The sequence below is a fragment of the Hoplias malabaricus genome, chromosome Y (assembly GCF_029633855.1).
Source record: "Hoplias malabaricus isolate fHopMal1 chromosome Y, fHopMal1.hap1, whole genome shotgun sequence".
NCBI lineage: Eukaryota > Metazoa > Chordata > Actinopteri > Characiformes > Erythrinidae > Hoplias > Hoplias malabaricus.
This window is the reverse complement of record NC_089820.1, coordinates 76,724,600-76,743,946: the sequence shown is the minus strand read 5'-3', so window position 1 is coordinate 76,743,946 and position 19,347 is coordinate 76,724,600. Positions and strand designations below refer to the sequence as shown.

The following is a 19,347-nucleotide window of genomic DNA, read 5'->3' as shown; positions in this document are numbered from 1 at the left end:
GACACTGCCCCCTTCCTGACCACTCACTCTGCTGTTTATCACAGACACAGCAGGATCTGAATAAAGAGTCAGAGAATGAGTGCTGTAAACACGTCCTCCATCAAACAAGCTTTAAGTCACAGTGAACAGGTTCTACTTCACACAGAGAGACTTCTTACCTGCACTGACCGTCAGGTACAAATAATCACCGTCATCTGAACCATCTTTGATTTCCACAGCGCACCAATAATATCCAGAGTCAGAGTCTTGGAGACTGTTGAGTTCCACAGTAAACATATTCTGGGTCGGATAATCAGTGACTGATGTATTTTTCCACTTGTGTTTGTACTGGCTACTATTCCACAGGAGCTCCAGTAATACCCCTTACACCAGTATTTAGGGTTTGATTTGTATTGTTCATCATAAAAACATGGAATGGTGAGAGATCCTCCTCTTTTTACAGCTACATTCCTCAGTGTCTTCACACTCTCAGACTCTACAGAGAAGAAAACAATTAACACAACAGTACAATTGTACTCTAACAATGTTTAGTAAAAAAAAGTTATTCATGTCTCACGTAAAATAATAATGATCATTTAAATCAGCACACACACACACACAGAGGGAGAGACACAGACCAAGCTCATGTTATTATTAAACGTACTTTTTAATGCTGCTATATTCTGTCTCTCTTAGTGGCGGCAGTAACAGCTCCAGCTCTTCAGAGGCTTTACACTAGCGGCTGGAACAATGCTGTTGGATTTGATTGTATTTGGCCACTAAGAGCTTTAGTAAGGCAAGATACTGATGCTGAATGATTAGTTCTGGATCACGAACACCACTCCGACACTTTCCAAAAGGTATTGGGTGGAGTTCCATCTGCCCAGTTGTTTGTTATAAAAGGAACATTATTACAGTTTATTACAGTCTGTCCCTTTCATCAATACAATGTCTCTTATTTTATAGAACAGCAGCAGTTATTGTGTGAGCACTGCCACTGATCAGAAATCTTCAAGGACAGACGTTATTCAATGCCTGCGCATGCATTATGACGTCTTTGTTTTTGTTGCCAGCAGAGACAGTGTTAAAAGCAGAAGTTTCCTTCAACTAAAAACTATTTTTGCCTGTGTGGTTGGTGCAGAAACATGTACAGAGAAATCCCCTCCAATAGAGGACAATACAGGGTGTCTATAGGTTTATTCACACTTCTTCTTTTATTATGAGATTATTAATTAACACATCAGAAAACACATCAGTGTCACTGTAGAGTGAAGAGAATGAGTCTTTTAGACTGAAGCGACACTGTGATAAAAGGGTATTAAAGCACATTTAAAGCAGTGAAAACTGAACAACACAAAGAACACCTCCAGTGCACAGGAATGATGCAGCATTGATCTTACCTGAGATACAGAGGAGGAACACAGAGAGAATTAAAGAACTCATGAGGGAGTAGAAGTGCATCTTTCTGTAAGTGGCTCCAGACACAAATACTCTTCCTGCCTCTGCAGCACCACCTCAGAGTTTCTTCCTGTTTTCAGCTCTTGTTGCTGCTGACTGGATCAGTGCAGGGTCCTACACTCAAACACATGGATGAATGTTTTCATTTAAACACAGTATTTACCAGAGTGTCACAGCATTGTGCTGAGTGCTGGGGAAAGATCATCATATAGAGGTTATATAGATGTAACAGAGTTAAAATATATGTATTACAACCTAAAAAAATTACACAAAGCTATTATTATTAAAGTGGTCTTTTTGGTATAGGGCAGCTGTATTGGGACGTCTCTCCTCCTCTTCTCCTTCATAAAACTCCTCCCCCTTCCCTGCCTCTCCCCTATTTACTCATGTGTAATATCCAGTAGCGGTATTAACATGGAAAGGCATCGGCATCTTACGTTCGCGTGACACTGGCACATGCCAGTAACATCGGCACCTTACGTACGGGTGACAGTGGCATCTTTTTTTTTTTTTTTTTGGTGACAGTGGCATGTGTCAATGGCATCTATTTTTTTTTTTTTGGTGACAGTGGCATGTGTCAATGGCATCGATTTTTTTTTTTTGGTGACAGTGGCATGTGTCAATGGCATCTATTTTTTTTTTTTGGTGACAGTGGCATATGCCTCTGTTTTGCGCAAATGCCGATGACATTGACATCCGTTTTATGACACTGACATATACTCCACTTCATTGTTGAACATCTGCCAGTAGACTAAGTTTAGCTAGCATATGGATGTTTAAACTAGCTATATATTTAACTAGCACACGTATGCTACTAGTATGTAAACGAACCAAACATGTGACATGCTACAAACATAGCATCCCTTATTCGCACACAGTCCACTGTCTCTGTGTTCATGGACAATTGAACTAAAAGTTCTTCACAGTTAGGGGTATACGACGCTCCTCAAAACCACCACCAATTATTATTTATATTATTTTATACAGGTAATGTTAAATGCCGTGTAGTATCATGTTCACTGGTTATCAGTAATATATGGGAAATACATTTTATACTGCTAATATACAATAGAATGCTGTATAGGAATGCTATTAAAAGTGGCAGAGGACTATACTATAAGGTTTAGTGTGCCTGCGTTCTGGTGCTGCAAGTCTCTGACATGTTAACATTGATACCTTAATTCTATCCTGTATTTATTTTGCTTTTTAGGACACACATTTAAAACACTTGATGGTCTGTTTCATGACATCCAGGCTTACAGTACTTGTCCATTCTGTAGAAAGTGTGATGAATGCACCCAGGACCACATCTCTAAAAAACATCTCAAGTATTCTGTTTTTTTTAAAGATGCTAGCAATAGTAAGCAGTCTGTTTCTAATCTGAATTTCTATGTTAATAATGGTATATTTATTTTGATAAATGCTGAGGAAATACTAATGGCCAAAATGTTCCTTTGTGATCAGTATGATTGTCTTATTATTGAGATTAAAAACTTAAAAAATGATGTGCTGTTTATGATCTGTTGTTTTTGTAGACTTTTGATGACTTGTACAGTTAAACTAAATGTTCAGTAGTAATTACATAATGTTGAATTCTTTTTTCTGTCAGATCTTTTCACAGTGCCATGTTTTTGTGGACAAGTTAAAGACTTAAAAAGAAGTCATTAAATAAACAAATGGGCTTTATTGTAAAGGAGAAATTTAGGGGAAATCTGGATTATATGTCAGTAGAATTGGATGTCAGCACATATTATGAGCCTTCATCAGAAAGTCATACATTGTCTTGGTTGAAACGTCAGCTTTCAAGAATCTGACATGCAGTGTTGTACAAGGCTATTAGAGCTTCACGTGCCATAAAGACATTTTAATTAATCTAGTAGTCCAGTAGTAATGTTGCTTGGCAGCATTGTGGTATGTGGACATCTTGAAAGTGGTGAGTTTGAGGAGTGTCGTATACCCCTTACTGGGAAGAACTTGTAGTTCACTTGTCCATGAACACAGTGACATGACTATGTTTGTAGCATGTCACTTGTTTGGTCCGTTTACATGCTAGTAGCATACGTGTGCTACCCAGTAAACAATTAGCCGTTGATTCGACGTTGAAATAATGTAATGACTGCCATCAACGTTCTCTTAAGGTTGAAAATCAACGTTGAAAAGACGACCAAACACAGACATTGAAAAAACGACTATTAGACGTATTTTGGACGTCCATTGACGTTATTAATTGGTCCCGAAATAAATTACTTGTATAAAACGCATTTTGGACGTCCACTGACGTTATCAATTGGTCACCACTTAACTAACTTATTAAGATGGATTTTGGACGTCCATTGACGTTTAAAATATGTGTTTGACGGACAGACTACTTTTAAACCTATTTTGAACGTCCAGGGACGTTCCTTGTTTACTGAGTAGTTAAATATATAGCTAGTTTAAACATCCAAATGCTAGCTAAACTTACTGGCAGATGTTCAACAATGAAGTGGAGTATATGCCAGTGTCATAAAACGGATGTCAATGTCATCGGCATTTGCGCAAAACAGAGGCATATGCCACTGTCACTAAAAAAAAAAATCGATGCCACTGGCATATGCCACTGTCACTAAAAAAAAAAAAAAAAAAAAAATAGATGCCACTGTCACCCGTACGTAAGGTGCCGATGTCACTGGCATGTGCCAGCGTCACGCGAACGTAAGATGCCGATGCCTTTCCATGTTAATACTGCCTCTCCATCATGTTCGTACAGTGAAATTAAATATATTTTATCTTAATAGAGAGCAGGCTTTCACCAATCAGCCATAAATTTATGAACACATTCCTGTTTCTGCACTCTGTCCATACTCTCAGCTTAACTGATCACACAGGACCTTTAGTCACTCATAGATTGTTTGACACTTTTTACCCTATTTTTCCAATAGCAGTGACCCCACAAGTCCACCACAGAGCGGGCATGATGTTCGTGGCGGGGGCGCTGCCCTCCTCAAGATCGCTTTCAAGAGGCTACTCAGGGGCTGTGATGACTGCTATGCTGTCTTTGTCCACTAGAGGGAGTGGGAGAGACAAATGTCTACTGCCCAGTAATTGCGTTCATCACCCAACACCTGATCACTTCCCTATTTGAGAGCTGCTTACAACCGCTTTCGTGCTTGTCCTCTATTACATACAAAGACTGTCGTTTTGGGAGTTAGCTAACATTTCTTACACTCCTAGCACCTTTTCTCTATTGGGAAGATAACAAAACCAAAACTCTAAGAAAGTGTATGGAAGCAATCTGTCTCCTCAGACTTTGAAATATTACCACCTTTGAATTTGTAGCACTGAATGTTTTTGCACTGAAATTATGCATCTGAATTTTGTTGCTTTTGAATTTAAGTCTTCAGATTAACACCTCTGAATATTTTGCTTCGCAATTATGCGTCTGAATATAATTGCTCTTGAATTGAACTCATGAATTTTCAAGAACACGTTTTCACTGTTATTATATAAAAATTCAAACAATATATTTCGAAGTAGCTAAAATTCACATATTCATGTCACTTTCACAGGGCCATGACAACAATTCCACAGTAAAATTTCTTCATCTTCAGGATATCAATAGTCTGTTATATTGTGTCTTTATTGAGCCTTTCAGATTTTTGAGACACTTTGAAAATAAAGAGATAATATCCGCGGAATGAAGGTAAACGTGTAGTTTTTCCACGGTGTGGAAGTTGTGTTCGTATTTCGCCATCTAGCGGCGACAGAATGCAACTAACGCACCATTTAAGGGGAAAGAGAAAATCCAAATGAATCGATTGCTCATCCTGGGTGTCCCGGAAGTGTACTCTAATTTTAATAACTCGAATTTTGGCATCTGAATTTGGTCTATCGAATTTGAGCAACTTCGAAATAAATTGTTTGAATTTTTTTATCTGAATTTATTAACCTTGAATAATAACAGTGAAAACGTGTTCTTGAAAATTCACGAGTTCAATTCAAGAGCAATTATATTCAGACCCATTTTTATTTTTTTTATTCCTTGGCTTTCAACTCAGCATGAGACGTTTGTTTTCTTTTATTAATTTTATTAGTGTTGTTTTTATTTAAGTTATTTATTTTTCATTATTGGTTATTTTATTTTGTTTTAGTTTGTTTTATAAACATCTTTTGTACAGCACTTTGTTTTAACTGTTGGTGTTTTTTAAAGTGCTCTATAAATAAAGTTGAGTTGAGTTGAGTTGAGACGCATAATTGCGAAGCAAAATATTCAGAGGTGTTAATCTGAAGACTTAAATTCAAAAGCAACAAAATTCAGATGCATAAATTCAGTGTAAAAATATTCAGTGCTACAAATTCAAAGGAGGTAATATTTCAAAGTCTGATGAGACATAAAAGAGTGTATGTTTTTTTAGTAACCAGGATTTTGTTTGTGAAACTGGGTCTTTCAAGAGTTTTGGTTCTGTTTTTCTGTCTGGTTCTGAACCAGTCAATTTGCTTTCAATTTTCTTACGATTTGCCTCAGTTTATAAACCTGGGTTCCATCCCACCACATTGTGACACATTCATTACAGGAACATGAATATAGCACAAAAAGTAAGGGAATTTGTGATTGGTAGATTATTTATTTGTTGTAACAATGCTTCTTAGCAATAAATCTTATACCGTTGTAAAGCCTGTTAATTTCCCATTTAAATGGCGCCACGTTTGAAACGGACATTTGTGGGATGAGCAGTAGAGCTGAGAATGTGGGTTGCGCCCATGAATAATTTGCCAAATCCGCTCTGCCAGTTCTTTGATTTTTGGTTCTAGGAATGAAAGAAAATAGGCTAAAGAGACCGTACTAAAGTTACCTCCCAAGATAACTGTCTTTGTACACAAGCACGAAAGCGGTTGTAAGCTGCTCTTAAATTGGGAAGTGATCGGTGTTGGGTGATGAACGCAATTACTGGGGAGTAGATCTTTGCCTCCCTCTAGTGGCCAAAGACAGTATAGCAGTCAGCCCAGCCCCTGAGTAGCCTCTTGAAAGATTACGAGGGCAGCGCCCCCGCCACCAAAATAATACCTGCTCTGTGGTGGTCTTCTGGGGTCCCTACTATTGAAAAGTGGGGTAAAAAAAAAAAAGTGCCAAACAACCTGTGTGTGACTAATATGATTTTTGCCATTGGCAGAGAAGATTTGGCAAATTGTTCATGTGCGCAACCCATACTCAGCTCTACTGCTCATCCCACAAATGCATGTTCCTTACAAATGTGGCTCCATTTAGGGAAATTAACAGGCTTTTCAACGTTATCAGATTTATTGCCAAGAAGCATTGTTTCAATAAAGAGATAATCTACTAAACACAAATTTCCTTACTTTTTGTGCTATGTTTATTTTGGTCTCTGTGTTAAATGAAGCTAAAAAGGGGAAAAATGCCCCTGCTCCACTCACTAAATTACTGCTGGTTTTCTCACAGAAATTTAAAAACATTGTGATGCTGGGAGCACATTAACTTGTGAACAACAAATGTTCTTAATGTAGTGTTCTCTGAGGTGTTTGTACCTGAGTGTGGAAATCTCCAGAATAGCAGCAGCTGGACACAACATCGAGCCAAATCAACAGCCATCAAAACCTGCTTGTACTGTTACTTATATTTTGCTCTTTTGCACCTCACCTCTATTTCAAATCTCTGTGTTTTTCTGAATTCAGCTGCACTTCCCTTAACAGCTGTGTAGTTGCTGGTTGCAGTAGGTAAAGAGCAGAGAAGCTTTATGTAAATGATAGTATTTGAGTTGTTGAGTTTGGCACTCCCTGTGTTCACATCTCAGGAGGAATAGAAAGCACACTTCTACACATTTACACACTTAATGTTAAACTTTGTTTAATGTAACATTTAAAGCACTAAATATGGGCTGTGAAACAGCACAACTTTCCCCAAATATGTTAAACTTAGCATTAGCATTTAAGAAGCCTCAAGTACTATTATTTATTATTAATTATTTATTAATTATTTTAAAAGCAAGTGTTAAAAAATGATAAATGCATAAAGTTCACAGAATTTAAAACTAGAGTTGGAGAACAGAGGTAATGGGCCATTTACAGAAAACTGTTTCAAGACCCTGCAGTGGTCAGAAGGAATAGAAGGTGATGACTATGGGCTCTCCTAAAATATGTGATAAATTAATGTATTCACCAATGCACATATTTACTTTAATATATGAAAACTACACATGGGTATATCATAGTAATGTTTACATCCACTTCACTGTACACTGTGATGTGAATACTTCTATTAAAGCTGTGAAATTATGTTTTTTTGGTATTTTGTGATGAATTCTTTGATTTGTTTGAACTGAACTGCAGCATCCTTCTTCTTTGAAAATGATGTGGTCTGGTATTTTGTTCAGAAATATAGCCACGCACAACTGCAATCAGCACAGAAACAATTAGAACAATTCTAAAAAGTGTAATAAACTCATCAGATATTAAATTATACTGTATTTTGACTCACCTCTTACAGAGTTTTACATCACTTCATCGTCCCCGGCAGCTGGAGAGAGTTGGAAAATGGAGACGCTTTAGGAATAAAAGGATCTCTCTGCTTGCTTTAAATCTAAACTGAAATCTAATTTATGACATTAAAGTCACTTACAGTTGTATTTTTGGAAGCTGAGGCTACATTGACGTAGATAAAGTCAGTTTCCTGAGCTGCTGCAGATGAAGGCTGTGGATAGTTATTACTATTGATAAGTCAGTCTGATAATGTTTCAGTAATCATATACATTATTGAGGTGTCAACTGCAGAATCCTGTTACATTTTAATACTTAATTTGGATTTGACTTGTAAAATCCAAAACCTTTACAAAGTTCATGATTAAATTCACAATATACATTTCTCATGGATAGAGGTAACATTGTCTTCTCCATATATACAGCACAGGCTCCCTGTAACTGCTAAGACAGAGCAATACTTCACTAACTTCTTGGCCTTGCTCTTTCCCAATCCTACAATCTGTAGACCACTCACTCACACCTACAGACACTTTTATGAGTCCCATTCCACCTACCAACGTGTGTTTTTGGACCGTGGGAAGAAAACAGAGCACCCAGAAGAAACCCATGCAGACACAGGGAGAACACACCAAAGTCCTCACACACAGTCACCCGGAGCAGGACTTGAACCCACAACCTGTGACTGTGTCACTACCTGCTGCACCACCATGCCACTCTTAGTCTGATGCCAGTGAGGAACAATTATTATCAGAACTGGATCAAAGTTCATTCTAGTTACTGTCCTCTACCATACACCTGTAAATCAGAAAAAGCTGGCACTGGGTGGAGAATTCAAAAAAAGAACCATGTAATTTTTAAATTTGCACAGACTTTGTGAACAAAAGATCCATGTTTTAGTTTCTACTATCTCATGCATCCACTCTGTGATTAGGGCATTTTAGGGAGAGTATAGAGGGACAAGAATTGTTTTTAAGAGTGGATATAACCACTCTTTTTTTAGCATTAACTTTGTTCTAGCATTAACTTTAATGCTAAAAGATGCAAACTGCTGCCTCCTAGAAGAGATCTTTTTAAGGACGTCAATGCTCATTTCAACAAGACAACGCTCAAAGCCACGGCTGTGAAAGAAGAAGGTGCAGGGGCTGACTTGGCCTTCTTTTAAACTGATCTGTTCCCAAAAGAGAATGTGTGACACATTCTGAAACACAAGAAAAGACAAGCAAGATCTATATACTGCTGCATAGGCTTAGATTGGATTGCAGGAAACACAAAACCAACACCTGAAACAATTTACCACAAGGTGTCATTTACTGCATGTATTTCAGCTGTTGTGGAAGAGAAAGGCAGATTTCTGAAGTTGTGAACACTTTGCTGTCAAACCTTTTTCTATAATCTGTTGTAGCATTTAAATTTGTTTATTTTGAAAACACAACATATTTAATTAGGTATAATATGAAATAATGTGCTTTTTTAATGGTTTTTCAGTGTAAAACAGGCCAAAGATAATTTATAGAATCATTCTGGCTTTTTCTCAAAAAACATGCATAAAACCACAATAACAGAAAAAAACACGATACAATAAAGTCACAGACACCTTTCTCAGTCTCTTAATGTTTCAGTGATCAAATAAAGTTTAAAGGCAGATTAATGGTCTTACCTTCCTTTTATTGGGTTTCACCTTAGTGTATGTCTTTGAATCTTGAGATTGCTTTTACACACACACACACACACACACACACACACACACACACACAAGATCAGCACAGATCTATTACACAAAACCCTTTAAGAAGGAAAGGACCAGTCATTTTTGTTTACAATCTTTTGACATTGCGAAGGGAGAGGTATTAACATGTAAATACTTTGTTTGTCCTTTTCTATATAGGTTTTTATGGTGCTGATGTTATCAAAGTGTAGACTTTAAGAAGAATTTCAAGAAGAAATTTCAACAATTCTCTGGTTAAAGAGAGGGAGAGTAAGAAATAAGGGGAAGGACACGGGGACTAGCAAACATTTCTGGACACAGTCAGTGTTCTATGACTTAAAACAACCTGAATCTTTTTATACTTCAGTGTTTTATAGTCTGCTGCTGCCCCCTGTCGGTGAGTTGGAACCGTTACAGCCGCAAAGTAATCTGGAGTTGAAAAAAGTACAACCCTGCACTGATCCACAGTCAGTAGCAGCAAGTGCTGAAATCAGGAAGAGCTCTGAAATAGAGCTGCTTCAATCAGAATATGATATTTCACTAATTGAGAAAATATTTATCTCTGGAGACACTAACAGGCAGATGCACATTTACTCCCTCATGATTTCTTTAATTCTCTCTGTGTTCTTCCTCTACATCTCAGGTAAGATCAATGCTGCATCATTCCTGTGCACTGGAGGTGTGTTCTTCACTCTCTCACTGCTTTAAATACACTTTGATTAACTCACCTGCTCCAGGGTGCAGAGTGGATACTGAATAATAACATTTAGGACAAGGGTGAAATGTGTTTGCTCAGTTATGACCAGTTTATTCCTCTGATATAGTTCTGAAGCAGTTCCTGAGTCGGAGTAACACTGTTGTACCATTTGACTTCTTCTCTGTAGAGTCTGAGAGTGTGAAGACACTGAAAATTTAGCTGTAAAAAGTGGAGTATCTAACATTCCATGTTTTTATGGTGAACAATACAAATCAAACCCTAAATACTGGTGTAAGGGGTATCACTGGAGCTCCTGTGGAATAGTAGCCCGTACAAACACAAGTGGAAGAACATCCGTCATTGATTATGCGACCCACGATTTGTTTACTGTGGAAATCCACAGTCTCTAGGAGTCTGGCTATCTCTGTAGAACCCGTTCACTGTAACTTAAAGCTTGTTTGATGGAGGACGTGTTTACAGCACTCATTCTCTGCCTCTTTATTCAGATCCTGCTGTGTCTGTGATAAACAGCAGAGTGAGTGGTCAGGAAGGGGGCAGTGTCAGTGTCCAGTGTCTCTACAGAACTGATTATAAGAATAAAGAGAAGCCGTGGTGCAGATTTAGAGACTGGAGCTGCTTAACATCCCAGAATTCAGCAGTGCAGATCAGTGATGATGGGAGAGAAGCGGTCAGTGTGGAGATGAGTGGACTGAAGAAAAGTGATGCTGGCTGGTACTGGTTCAGTGCCGGAGAAGTGGGAGTCGGTGTTCACCTCACTGTCACTGAAAGACCTACAAGTAAGATCACATCTGTCAGAAACACTGCTCATATCTGCTGACCGTCCTGCTGTAAGAGTATTGCATTAACATCTTTTCTCTGATTTTCCTCTGTCAGCAACAACTCTGAATTACAGACAGAAAACTGAAGACACTGTAATAACTCAAGGTAAATTTACAGATATTTCTGAAAATTCCGTAAATAGTGGAAGATAAAGTTAAGGGCATCATGTGATGAAACACAGCTCCAGGGCCCTTTGATAATGGGCTGATGGTGTGGATCAGATTTGTTTAGGGAACAGTAGAAGTGGTTATGTCTGTGCTCCTGTAAAATTGTTCTGGACACCACTGACACTATTAGAAATCATGTAGATTTTAGTGCTTTGAGAGCGCTATAAACTTGTGTTTATACTCAGTAGCAGTGGAGCTTTATTTCATCAATGGGTGATTAAATGTAGGCAGCAAGTGAAGTCTGGTAATATCTGATGTTTACATTTGTATGCAAAATTAATAGTTATTTTTTTTCCAAGTCAAATACACACCCTCTACAGAAAACACACTTTTACATATTTACACACTTAATAAAGAATTACAGTTTATTTCCTGAAATAAAAACCTACAAAACACTATGTGGGCTGTGTGTTAAACTCAACATAGCAGTTAAAAATGTCTGGTCTACAGAATATATTTATAATATTTTCTTAATAAGTTTAAAATCAGGTTTTTATCAAGAAATGAGAAATGCTTAGAATTGAAACATTTTAAAAATACCGTTGCAGCATAGAGTCCATCTACAGAAACCCAAGGCTATAAAGTGGTCAGAGGAAGAATAGAAGATGGGCTCTGAGGGTGACTCAGGGTTCTATTAAACATATGATGAACAACAATAAAGGTTTTAGCAATGCATATATAACATTTACATTTATGTGTGTAAAATACATGTGGGTATAACACAGTTGTTGATAAACCTGCTAAACGACATTGACCACTTTGATTAGAAAACTGTTTTTCAAGTTTTGAATAAATGACTTGTCTTGCTTGATTCACAGTGCAGTGTGTTCTTTGCAACTGATCTGGCCTGGCTTTTTGTTCAGAACTACTGCTGTGTACATGGAATCCAAACAGACCAAATAAAAAAAAAAAGAAAGAGTGGAAGACTGAAAAATTCTTATCAAATAAAAAACATGCTGTAATTTGACTCACCTCTTATTCGTGAAGCACAGAGCTGTAGATCACTGCATCATCTCCGGCTGCTGGAGAGAGCTGGAAAATGGAACAATTTTATACAAAATAAATTTTCTTTCAGCAGCTAAACTGAAGATTTGATAAAGATTAGGAACCACCACCAAAAACAGACATTTCCCAGAAACACTTGCTGACTATAAATAAATGATAGCATCTTTAATATGTGTCATTAAAATATGTGTGAAACAGGGTAACAGCTTTATTTTTAAGATTTAAAAAATTGCAGCTGTATTTTTGTCATCTTACATTGCTGTAAAGCACATCAGTTTCCTGAGAAAGGCTGGGGCATGATTTACTCAGGAGAAATCAGTCAGGTAATGTTTCAGTAATGAAATGCTGTTTATATGTAGGGGAATATGAAAAATAAATTCATACCGTCTTCTTTTTAATCACCACATTGCTATATGTTACTGCATTTTCAGCTGTAGAGTTCTGTTTTACACACACACACACACACACACACACACACACACACACACACACACAGGATTTTAATAACTAAAAACTAATATGAGCAAAATGTTTGATGTTATTCATCATTGTTTATACACACATCCATGTGTCATATTCATTTTTCTGAAAGCAAGTGTTGACCTGGTTACTCTGGTCTAACGTACAAACCCATGGATGTAAACACAAGAACACGGACAAACTGATACAATCACATCAGTGACTCCTTACTCAGTCTCTTAATGTTTCCATGATTAAATACAGTTAAAAGCAAACGGATGTGAAGAATAAGACTTACCTTCTTCTTTCTGGGACAAAAGAGGCACAATAGTAACTACTGCACTATGTGTTAAAACACTGAACCTCACACAACATGAAGCCCCCAATCACTCACAGAACTTACAGTATGAACTGCAGTGTTACTGCTACTCTCTCTGGTCTCTGTTTGACTTGCTTCTGTTGAAGAGAGATGGAGTGAATGGAGCACCTTGCACAGATCATTTAATCGTAATCTACTTGTATTACCTTTAAATATTGTATGCTTCAAAAGCATCTTTAAATGTTAGTCATTTTAGCATCAAAGCTCCACCGCTAAAGTCTAAGCTGAGCAGTAAAACACGTCGTGGCTGATTTACAGCTTCTGGGGAAAATTGAAAATGATGTAAAAGGGATTTAAAGGCTTATAAGACAATGTCAGAGAAATACTTACTGGATTTTGTTCTCAACATGAAGGTTATAACACAGACCAGGAGGAGCAGCACTCCCAGGCCTACAGCCAGTAGAATCCAGACAAGCTTGGAGTTTTTGTTGCTGCAGTGAATGAAGACACATGACCTGTGTAAGTTATTCATGTAACAGATGAAGGCCCACAGTGAATAATATATATTTCATTTTCACAAATAGTACACAACTACACAAATAATAAACATCTCTGTACATTGTTTGGAAATTATTTGAGTCAGTAACATGTTCAGAAAGTGTTTTTGCAGAGGAGGATGATTTTCCTGTACACAAAGCAGTTGTTCTGCAAGGAAAGCAAAAACTGAAAAGTGGTATACTGAGACGTTTAAAACAAGTTAATATTGTACAGATTTTAATGGCTAACACCAATATCTGCCCTACACAAATATTTGGCTTGATGGGGTAAACCAATTATTTATCAGGTGTAAAACATGGAAAACTGGAGACAAAATCCCTATTAATGTCCCTAATTTCAGGGGAGAAGCTGGATGAACCATTGTCTATAAACTTTTGGTCGTACAATGTATAAGTTAGTGCTGATTGGATTTGAGTTTGTAAAAGTGTACACTACCAAACAAGAAGAAAATCTGCATTTTGCACATTTATCATTACTTCATGTCACATCTGCTTGCTTTTCTTAGAACTTCACTACTTACTAATTTGCTGTTGATGACTCTACATTTTTGGTAAAGGTTGTGGAACCTAGAAAGAAAAAACATGAATAATGTCTATTATTTATACTTTTATTAATTCTTATACATTTTGTGATCATACCTGATGTTATCTCACTGATGCTGGTTTTCTCGGTTGAACTTGTAGTCACTGCTGTTGTTGCTGTTGAAAAGGAGGAATAAACTGATGTTAGTAGCACAGTTACAGCAGGACGGTCAGCAGATATGGGCAGTGTTTCTGATAGATGTGATCTTACTTGTAGGTCTTTCAGTGACAGTGAGGTGAACAGTAACTCCCACTTTTCCTGCACTGAACCAGTACCAGCCAGCATCACTCTTCTTCAGTCCACTCATCTCCACACTGACCGCTCCTCTCCCATCATCACTGATCTGCACTGCTGAATTCTGGGATGTTAAGCAGCGCCAGTCTCTAAATCTGCACCACTGCTTCTGTTTATTCTTATAATCAGTTCTGTAGAGACACTGGACACTGACACTGCCCCCTTCCTGACCACTCACTCTGCTGTTTATCACAGACACAGCAGGATCTGAATAAAGAGGCAGAGAATGAGTGCTGTAAACACGTCCTCCATCAAACAAGCTTTAAGTTACAGTGAACAGGTTCTGCTTCACACAGAGAGACTTCTTACCTGCACTGAACGTCAGGTACAAATAATCACCATCATCTGAACCACCTTTGATATCCACAGCGCACCAATAATATCCCGAGTCAGAGTCTTCGAGACTGTTGAGTTCCACAGTAAACATATTCTGGGTCGGATAATCAGTGACTGATGTTCTTCCACTTGTGTTTGTACGGGCTACTATTTGACAGAGGCTCTGAAAATACCCCGTACACCAGTATTTAGGGTTTGATTTGTATTGTTCATCATAAAAACAGGGAATGGTGAGAAATTCACCACTTTTTACAGCTACATTCCTCAGTGTCTTCACACTCTCAGACTCTACAGAGAAGAAATCAAATGGTACAACAGTGTTACTCCGACTCAGGAACTTCTTCAGAACTATATTAGAGGAATAAACTGGTCATAACTGAGCAAACACATTTCACCCTCGTCCTAAATGTTTTATTCAGTATCTACTCTGCACCCTGGAGCAGGTGAGTTAATCAAAGTGTATTTAAAGCAGTGAGAGAGTGAAGAACACACCTCCAGTGCACAGGAATGATGCAGCATTGATCTTACCTGAGATGTAGAGGAAGAACACAGAGAGAATTAAAGAACTCATGAGGGAGTAGAAGTGCATCTTTCTGTAAGAGGCTCCAGACACAAATACTCTTCCTGCGTCTGAGTGAAGTACATTTGACTGAAGTGTTCTTCCTGTTTCTGACCCTCTCCTGCTCTGAATAGGTTTGTCAAAAATACCAAAGTTCTTTTGATGCTAAATCAGTTAATCAAAATTTAAATGACATTAAGTTAATTAATAAAAATTAAGAATAAAATTAAAACAGTTACTGATTTCAGAGAGATTTCACTGTGTTCACACCCAGAGAGGACAGTCAATCAGGAGCAGTTCAACCAGGCTTTAAATTCTGTTTGGTGTGTATTAATACAAAAAAAATCTCTATTTGCTGGATATTGCACTTGATAAAAATACAATGTGTGCAGTTTAAGGCCGTGTGAGTGTGAGTAAGCCCTGTGAAATTACTCTGATTGGCTGTAGGAGAATTAAGGGGTTGATTTCAGGTCAATTTTGTGATTGGTTTAGGTTTGATGATGAGTAAGTGGATCAGCTGCACCTTACTCATTCTTTGTTCAACAGTCCATAGCTGCCCATGAAGACTACAATGTTTTAATGTGTCTCACTTCCCATCTATGGACCGTTAGTGTGGCCTTCATTGAGGACCAGAAAACCCAGTTGTTACCCAAAACTCATGAGACGAAATTAAGGCTCACTTTGCATGTGAAATAGAGTTTTGTCAACAAACAACTACACAGTTCAGCAGAATATGGATCTCTGTTTAAAAAAAAGTTGAGAAAGCACATATCTTTGCAATGCTGTATGCTGAAATTCCACAGAAAAATAAAAGTACAAGGGCCCACAGGAGGCTGGATAAACATCTGACTGAGCTTTTGCTCCTCAGGCATTCCTCTGTTCTGTCCATGTGGCTGCCTCTTTATTTAACCATATCTGTCACTGTGGCAAATGTAGAAAATGATCATTTTAAAAATATTTTCAAAAAACTGCCTGAGAAAAATAATGTTCCAAAAAAGTCAAATGGAACTGACAGACACTGTGAAGGAATTAGCTCAGAAAATTGCAATAGGAAAGGCATGTTTTGGGCATTGCTCAGTGTAAGAGTGATGTATTGTGTCTTTTCTTTTAGCATGCTGGAAACAGGACCTCAAACCCACTTCTTCTGTTGGGCCCCAGAATTTTGCAATATGCTACTGCTGATGTTAAATGTTTTCATATTATTCTAAGTGTTAATATGTACATTCCCCCTCTGCAGAGAACACACTTTTGAACATTTACACAGTTAATGCACTGTTATCTAATAAAACACTAAATGTGGGCTGTGAAACAGCACATACTTCCCCCCAGTGTGTTAACATAGCATTTAAAACATCTGTTCTACTGAATAAATAGTTAATATTTTATTAACAATTTAATAATGGGTGGTAATGAAAGAAAATAAATGGTCAAAATTTGAACATGAAATACATTATATTTTAAATAAAAGTTCTGTTGCAGCTCAGTTCCATCTACAGAAAACCAATTTACACCATATATTTGTCAAGAATAGAAAACAAGACTGAATCTGAGAGTGAATAATGGCTCTTTTAAAGCATATAAATAACAGGAAACTTTAAAGCAATGTGCATTTATATACAGTGACCTACACTGGCCAATATGAAGATTCTATTGTTCTAGTGCTGAAATCACTAAATGTTTTTTTAGAGAAGGCTTTGTTTTGCTTGATCTTTGGTGAAGTTTCTTCTTGCATTTGGCCTGGTCAGGCTGTTTGTTCAGGAATACAGCTGTTTACACCTGGAACCAACACAAACCGAACAGAAACAATAAGCAGAAACCCAAAAGGTGTGAAAAGCACCTCATATAATAAAGAATTATATAAAGTATGGGAAATTCTGACTGACCTATTACATGTGAAACTAATTCATCATCTCCGGCTGCTGGAGAGAGCTGAAAAATGAGACGATTTTAGAAATAAAGGGAGATCTCAGCCAATCAACAGCTGAACTCTATGATTGGTAAGGCTAAAGAGCATTAGTAAAAGGTAAACCCCTCATGAACACTTAGGCCTTCAGATAACCCATGTCTCTGTTTCATGTGGTCAAAACAGAGGTGTGATTCAGGGCAAGAGCTTTATTTTTAAAAGTTCACTTACAGGTGTATTTTTAGCATCTGTGTCTGCACTGTTGTAAACCACATCAGTTTCCTGAGACATTTCAGACAAAACCTGTAGACATTATTTGCCCAAGATATGTCAGTCTGGTTACACAGACATACACACACACAGATGACAAAATCTCATTCCAAAGAGGTACAATACTAATAAATTCTCTGTGTTTTGGAACACAAACTCAGACAACATGAAACCACCCAACACTCACAGCATTTACAGTGTGAACTGCAGAGTTACTGCTCCTCTCTCTGCTCTTTGTTTGATTTGCATCTGTTAGAGAGAGATGGAGTGACTGGAGCATATTAAACAGATGGATGAGTGTAAAACAGTGTAAATGTGATTAAAAAGTCTCATAAGAAAATGTCAGATTAATACTCACTGGACTGTTTTCTCAGTATGAAAATTATAACACAGACCAGAAGGAGCAGAAGACCAAGACCTGACGCAGATAGAATCCAGATAAACTTGGAGTCTCCATTGTTGTTGGAACCTAAAATGACAAACATTCATTCTTTCTAAAAATTCATTTAATTTCATCAGTCATCAAACAACACTGTGGTCATAACTAATGTGGTCTCACTGATGCTGGTTTTCTCAGTTGAGGAAATTGTAGTCACAGGTGTTGTTGCGGTTGAAGAAGAGAAATAATCTGGTGTTAGTAGCACAGTTACAGCATGACAGTCAGCAGATATGGGCAGTGTTTCTGATAGATGTGAACTTACTTGTAGGTCTTTCAGTGACAGTGAGGTGAACAGTAACTCCCACTTTTCCTGCACTGAACCAGTACCAGCCAGCATCACTCTTCTTCAGTCCACTCATCTCCACACTGACCGCTCCTCTCCCATCATCACTGATCTGCACTGCTGAATTCTGGGATGTTAAGCAGCTCCAGTCTCTAAATCTGCACCACTGCTTCTGTTTATTCTTATAATCAGTTCTGTAGAGACACTGGACACTGACACTGCCACCTTCCTGACCACTCACTCTGCTATTTATCACAGACACAGCAGGATCTGAATAAAGAGGCAGAGAATGAGTGCTGTAAACACGTCCTCCATCAAACAAGCTTTAAGTTACAGTGAACAGGTTCTACTTCACACAGAGAGACTTCTTACCTGCACTGACCGTCAGGTACAAATAATCACCGTCATCTGAACCACCTTTGATATCCACATCGCACCAATAATCTCCAGAGTCTGAGTCTTGGAGACGGTTGAGTTCCACAGTAAACATATTCTGGGTCGGATAATCAGTGACTGATGTTCTTCCACTTGTGTTTGTACGGGCTACTATTCCACAGGAGCTCCAGTAATACCCCTTACACCAGTATTTAGGGTTTGATTTGTATTGTTCATCATAAAAACATGGAATAGTGAGAGATCCTCCACTTTTTACAGCTACATTCCTCAGTGTCTTCACACTCTCAGACTCTACAGAGAAGAAGTCAAATGGTACAACAGTGTTACTCCGACTCAGGAACTGCTTCAGAACTATATCAGAGGAATAAACTGGTCATAACTGAGCAAACACATTTCACCCTCGTCCTAAATGTTATTATTCAGTATCCACTCTGCACCCTGGAGCAGGTGAGTTAATCAAAGTGTATTTAAAGCAGTGAGAGAGTGAAGAACACACCTCCAGTGCACAGGAATGATGCAGCATTGATCTTACCTGAGATGTAGAGGAAGAACACAGAGAGAATTCAAGAACCCATGAGGGAGTAGAAATACATCTTTCTGTAAGAGGCTCCAGAGATAAATAAA

The 19,347-nt window shown here is 37.9% G+C and overlaps 1 pseudogene; it reads right to left on the bottom strand.

Annotated features, from left to right (window-relative positions):
- The window catches only part of LOC136678536 (polymeric immunoglobulin receptor-like), a 57,914-nt pseudogene extending 41,610 nt beyond the window's left edge, over positions 1–16,304 (bottom strand).
- Between the last annotated feature and the right edge of the window lie 3,043 nt (positions 16,305–19,347).